Genomic DNA, 7,500 nt, shown 5'->3' with positions numbered 1-7,500 from the left:
TATCCAGAGCTGGAATTGCATATAAACTATATGTTTTTGGAAAGAACTAGTCCTGGGCTACTTCCAGTTTTCCGCTACCCCGATTCATGTCTTCTCTAAATACCCGTTGGAGCACCTTGAAAATTTCTGATTTTTTGTCAAAATTTTATGTTTTTTTTTAAAAATTCGTAAAAATTATCCAGAGCTGGAATTGCATATAAGCTCTATATTTTTGGAAAGTACTAGTTCTGGGCTACTTCAACTATGCCGGTACCCCAATTCATGTCTTTTCAAAGTGTCGATTTTTTTCATTTGAAAATTTTATATTTAACCACCATTTTTTATGAGTATACAATTATTTTAATTAATTTTTATTTTACATATTTATTTTCGGAATATATTTTAATATATTTTTACTTTTTTCACAAAAACATTTTATTTGGAGTTTGTTTTATTAAAAAATCAATTAATTTAATTTGAAAACGAATTTTACAGTATGTGGAACGTATTTGACAAATGTGTTGTGGGACGTATTTGGCCGACGAATTTAACTTCACAACCTTCACGTTTTCTGCTTATTCGCAAATTCATTGCTTTTGCATTGTCTGTACTAGACAACAAAGTAAATGAGTATTGCTATATAAACAATAATTTATTTTTGTTTACAATCCCGTTTAATGGTGCTATACATCAAGCAACGAAATACCATGAAGACAAAAAACTAAAAACATTCACACCATCCTTGCAGTATTCGTTGCTAAATGTAAAATTATTAAGCATAAAGCATGTTTTTGGTAAATTTAAAAATTTTTGAGCAGTTTAGAATAGTTTTTATTTGGAAATAATACTATATCTCGGTTTAATACTATATTTCGGTTTAATCACATAAGCAGTAACATGAGATCTATTTCAAAGATTATAAACATGGTTGTTTGGTTGGTAGTTCAGGCTGCAATAGATGCACACGTGGGTCCTTTTGGTCCCTTTGCGATACCTGTAAAAATATTAAAAGAAAATAGAAAGAGGACATAGAACGTTATGGTAGGAGAAATAGTGAAGAGAAATTAAGGGAGTATTAAAAGTAGTAGAAGATACTGAAAGACGGAGATAAGATAGTCAGAGAGCGAGATTAAAGTACATAAACGGAAAAGAGTCTCGAAATCGAAAAAGCTACTGATCAGTGCTGTTTGAGTTTCTCTCGTCGTGATAAAGTCGTTTAGGTTATCTATTTTAGTCCCTGATAACTCTGAGGTGTCCTCCAGAAATCGATGTCCCAGATACCGAAGTCGGATGTCCTCCATTGCGGACAGTGGCAAAGATGTTCTATTGATTCTTCTTCCTCATCTTGACAGCTTCTGCAGTAGTGATTATAAGGTAATCCAAGTCGCATTGCGTGTTTATCAAATTTACAGTGTCCAGTGATGACATCTATAGTTTTGCTGAGTTGGGTTCGGCTGTATCTTAGAAGATGGTCCGTGCGCTCTTTATCAAGCTTTGGCCATATCTTCTTTGTCTGAGTACAAGTTGGCTCATTTTCCCATCTTGCTTGTGAAATTTCATTAAACATGTTATCCATAAGTCTTTTGCATTCTCCTATCGGAGTACCGCAGAAATGGTCTATGTTCGAGTCGGGCAATTGCGAACCCGACTTCGCGAGCTCGTCAGCGATACAATTGCCTGTAGACTCCCCGTGTCCTCGTACCCATACGACTACGATGTTTCAATATCTCGCCATCCTATTTAAGGATGTCCGGCATTCCTGGACTAGTCGTGATGTACAGTATACACCAGTCAGGGACTTAATTGCAGCTTGACTGCCGTTGTCCAGTTTACCCTTTTTTATGGCCAATATTTCGGCCTGGATTGGATTACAATCATTACCGATTCTAAAAGTAATCCTGATTCCAAATTCTGGAATGAAAATACCGCCCCCTACTCGTTCTCCTCGTTTTGAGCCATATGTGTACACGGATAGGCTTCGTGGAGAGATGATGAAACTGAAGCTTCTCTGTTAGATTTCTTATTCTATCTGTAATATTAACATTGTCAATCATAATAGACAGATTAACATCAATTCTAGGTGACTTAAAAATCATCGCCTTGGTCTCGGTCCACATCTTTACATCCAATTAGAAACAGAAGATAACACCGTATTAACTAAACTCTCCAAGACATCAGCAAACTTACATTCTCCTGCAAATAGTAACTGAATATCATCCGCAAAAATAATCAATTGACAATAAAGTCCCTTAACAGTTAACATAAGATCATATACAATTAAAATAATAAGGGACCAAAAACAGAGCCTTGCGCAACACCACTTGTGACCAAAGAATATACAGAACAGCATTGACCACACTGAACAAACTAATATCTATTAGAAATATGGGTAAATAACAATTTACAAGCAGTTAAAGAAAATTTAAACAAATTACATAGTTTTTGTATTAGTTTTGAATGACTTACACGATCAAACGCTTAAAACAAATCAAGAATAGCGAATAAGTTAAAATGTCATTCACAGGATACAAAAAATGTGTTTGAATAAAAGGAAAAATAATCTTAAAAAACTTAAGAGGCAAACCATCAAATTCAGAAAAATCAAATTGAAGAACCTGCTTATGCAACATTTCTTTATCAATATCATTTTAGTTCTTAAACTCAATATATTAAGGATCAGGAGTATTTACAACAGATACAGGACATTGCATTTGATTACTTAGTAGTATTGAAGTAGAACGATTAACAAAAAATCTAATAAAGATGTGGAACTCCTCGAAACATCAAAATGAGTAGGTATATTATTATGAACACATAGAAGATCCAATCTTCTACATAAAGAATGAACTAAATAGGAATTCGATGATTAAATAGGTTCATATTAAAATCATCCATTATAACAACATTAGAGTACTTAACAACTAAATCACCTAACCTTCCTCAATAACCCTTAAGTTATCATTCCTTCTAAGGAAGATAAACAACACCAATCAAAATTATATTATCCCCTATTTTAATTTCAACAAAAATATACTCAAAAACGCCAAAATCTGTTGATTTATAAACTACCTTCACCTTAAACTTTTTAAAAATGAAAAGACCAATACCACCTCTAATCTGACCAATTCTATCACTGCAATTTTTCGGAACGAATTTTCGTCGTCAGATATAGAACACACTAAATTATATGAAAATACGCACAATCAATGCGTATGACGAAATTCGTCATACGTAACGAACTGTGCGATAGTTTTATTTCTATTTCTTACTCAGACGAACGACGGAAATTGTTTTAAGACCAATTCCGGTAGCCCGAAGTTTCTAAAATTTGGCGGTTGTGATTACAGCTAATGACAATACAATATTAGGTTCGAATATTCGAAATTATATTCGAATATTCGAAATTATATTCGAAAATTCGAAGTTATGTTCGAAAAACTTTTTATGCTCTTAAAAAATAAAATTTTCGAAAATTCGAACTTGAGTTCGAAAAATTTTTAAAGCCATTAAAACCAGTTCAGGTGGTCCAAATTGTCTGAAATTTGTCAGTTTGGAGTACACTCGATGACACTACAATGGTATGTTGGAATATTTAAAATTAAGTTCGAAAATTCGAAGTAATGTTCGAAAAAATTTTGAAGCTGTAAAATAAATCTCAAAATTGGCAATATTCACAAAAATATAATTTTAGTTTTTTCGAGGCCAATTTCTTACATTTTCTAATTTCGAAAATATAATACTCGAATAAATTTTAAAGCTGTTAAAATTATCTCAAAATCGTGAAGATTCACAAAAATATAATTTTTGTTCATTTTTCTTACTTTTTCCAATTTCGAACTAACAAATTTTGAAACGAATTAGCAGTACAAATAATTTGATTGTATTCCATTTAACGAATTTACGCAACGAATTGTTGTCGTCTAGTTCGTCGTGCTATACGAAATTCGTCGTTCGTACCAATTGTGCGTATACCATCATGGACCAAATTTTTAATTAACATTCATAATATTTTAGAATTCAAATCTAACGCAGTGTAGTTTATATAAGAGTTGACAATTGAATATATTATAAATATAATATATAATAAATTGACAATATTATTTTTTAAGGGCCTGCAATACAAAATTTAAAAACAAAAAAGTTGCATATGAATATGTATTATCTTAACTAAAATCCCATAAATCGGCACATTCATTAAGGTCGAGTAGTATCTCCAAAATATTGAAAAAATTTAGTTGAACTTTGGGCATATCACCATTTATAAGTTTAATTTTTTTAATATTCTATTCCTCCCACATTTTACGCGAAAAGGATATTATTTTTGATGAAGATTCGTTTGAATAGTCATATAATTTGACTGGGGTTGCCACCAGACCACCAATAACATCTTTAAGCAATATTCGATTGGATTTGGAAAAATTTGACATAATACAGTCTTTAGTATAGACAGAATTAAATTTGACCAAAACTGCATTACCACCCATTATATAGCAATAATGTTGAATATCAATTAGCCAGAGTTCAAACATTAATTTATTATTTCTTATCATTCACCTTTAGCTAGTGTTTTGTGTGACCCAAGAGAAGAAATTAAATTGGATGATAACGCCAATCAGAAAAATATTGAAGCGTCAAAGCGCTGTATTAAAAAGGCTGTACGAATCATTTTACAAAGTAATAAACATCAATGTTAAATTATGGATTTTCTAATAAGTAAAATGTTATTTATATATGTATGAACTGTCAATTTTGATCCTTTAACTATTCCAAGTTTTTAACAGAAAATTTTTAATTAGAGAATTGTTTTTGAAAGTAGTAAATTCCATTCGAGTTTTTAATAAAAGTTTTATGTAATCTAAATATGTTTAATACATTTTAGAACAGATACGTACATGCACATTGTCTTTGGCACACATATTTTTAAAAACATTAAAATTTAAAACCTTCAATATCTCATTTCAACCATTGGACTCACGATACTTTCAAAATTAAAAATTCGTATACGTAAATATGTCCCTTTTATACCTCTTTATGTACAAGAAATTTGAAATAATACACATTTATTATATTTTGTTTCGTTATGTAATTCTTCATGAAAAATAAAACAAAAATAAATAAAATCCAATATTTCATGTGTATTATTTGAATTTTAACATACAAAATGTGTTGTTCAATAATACGAATTTTTCGGTACTACGAAAGGGCCCGACACTATATAATTCGTACTAGTGGACGTCCACTGTATTTTTGTTTTGTTTATATATTTTTCTTTTATCATCAAACAAGGCAAAGTTGGCGTTTCCTCCATATAAGTATAGCCCTATATGTTCCATAATTACAAGCAAATTTGTTCACTAGTTCACGAAACATGAGCAAAAACGAAACAAATACGATTTAATTGAGAAAGAGCAAAACATTTGGCTCTTCGATCATCTCAATGCTTTTGTTTGCCTTTACAATATAAAGTTTTTTGTTGATGCCTATGTGGAATATGGTAGTAATAAAAACAAAACCATAAAAAAACAAATAAGAGTGCTATATTCGGCTATGCCGAATCTTATATACTCTTCACATAGTATATTTTAAACGTATAGTTTTATAAATTTTAATTATTTTTTCCGGATTATATATTTAATACACCAAAAGCAAAACAAAATGAACAACAACAACAACACTAATCGAAATAAAAAACAAAATACACAATGCAATTAAACCAACAGACATCTAAACATACATAACGAAAAACACAAAAAAACAATGCAATAACACCAACCTACATCCAAAAATACGAACAGAATTCACAAAAAGAAAACAAAAACAAAATACACAGCTGAATAAAACCAAATACATCTACACACACGTGTACATCTATTTCCAATATACAGTGTTGTTGTTGCTTATTTAACAAAGCATGAAAAAAATACGACATTTTTCGATGAAATTTTCAGAGGTTATCTCGGATTTTTGCTCATATCTCCGTTATTTACCGACCGATTTTGCTGATTTTAAATAGCGATCTTCTCGAAAGCATGTGTTTGTGTGAGTGCAAAAAAAAGAAATAAAAAGACAAGAAAAAGTTATGTTTTTTTCAATAAAAAGTTTATTTATTAAATTTATAATTACCTTAAAGATTCTCAATAGGGGTTGTGCACTAAACCAAGTGGTCGTAATGGCGTTCACTTAACAAGTGTTTAAAAAAAAAAAAAAAACGATGCAACTAGTTGCGAATTACTTTATACCGTTAGCGGTTTTACTAGTTAGAACTTATCTCTACACTTTTTCAAAGATGAAAAAAGAAGTAGTTAGATAAATCCTAACGTAGTATAAAGGGAATAGAAAATAGGGTTTCAAATTAATTTCTAAAATGAACATTGCCGGCCACCTTGCAACGACGAAGTTAGATGCAACAACAAATGAGAAATAAAGGTTAATAAATCTAGGATAAACTTATACATATATACATTTTTTCCATTATTATATATCTATTTATTATGTTTTCTTTTCAATTTTTTTTTCTCATTATTATTTTTTTTTCAAATTTTAAAATTATCGACGAAAGGTCAAAGGACCTGCTTAGATTTTTAAGAAGTCTCTCGACTTTCCCCATAGAACCGAAGTCCCACAGGAGGATTTTTAAGAAGTCTCTCGACTTTCCCCATAGAACCAAAGTCCCACAGCGGATTTTTAAGAAGTCTCTCGACTTTCCCCATAGAACCGAAGTCCCACAGGAGGATTTTTCAGAAGTCTCTCGACTGTACCCATGAATAAATAACATTCACAGGTCAATTTAATATTATTTTTATTTTCCTAATATGGGGATTAGCCGGAAATGACCCATCCAAATAAAGTGTATTGAGCAAGTGGAATACCCGGGCTAGAATGTATTTTTCCTTTGATAATGGAAGCACTTAGTTCTGGCCCTAAAACCAACGCGACCTGTCCCGACTGATTAAATGTGGGATCAGCTAGCTGAATCCCGTCAAATAATGTTAAAATATCGTTGGAAATATTTTCCGGTGGGGTTCGTATACCGACCGTTTTCCTCACTGTTGCAGATAACGTTATTTGAGGATTAGGCGCGTATATTGAGCCAGTAGTCAAACGACATATATTAACGTTGTTCGCAGACGAGACAGGCAGCCTAAGCTGCTGGACTAGGGACTCACAAACATATGACATCGGACAACACAGGTCTAAAACCGCTCGGACCAAAATTCGACGGTTACCTATCAACAAATTTACCTTTAAGGTCGGAGACAGGTTAATAGAATGTCTTAATGGCACATGAGAAGTCTGGACGGTATAGGGCATAGATTTCGTCTTTGACTGTGCTGAAGTAGGGGTTTTAGGTTTCGCGCCTTTCTTCTTTTGACCTTTTCCTGGTGAGTGCAAAAGAGAGTGGTGATTGTCGTTGCAGATGTTACACTTCACCAACGACTTGCACTCATTAGCCAGGTGTTTAGTCGATAAACATATGTAGCAATGTCGATGTAAAATTACGAATCGAAGCCTCTTTTCGTG

The sequence above is a fragment of the Lucilia cuprina genome, chromosome 2 (assembly GCF_022045245.1).
Source record: "Lucilia cuprina isolate Lc7/37 chromosome 2, ASM2204524v1, whole genome shotgun sequence".
In the NCBI taxonomy this organism is placed as follows: Eukaryota; Metazoa; Arthropoda; class Insecta; order Diptera; family Calliphoridae; genus Lucilia; species Lucilia cuprina.
Note: the sequence above shows the minus strand (reverse complement) of the source record.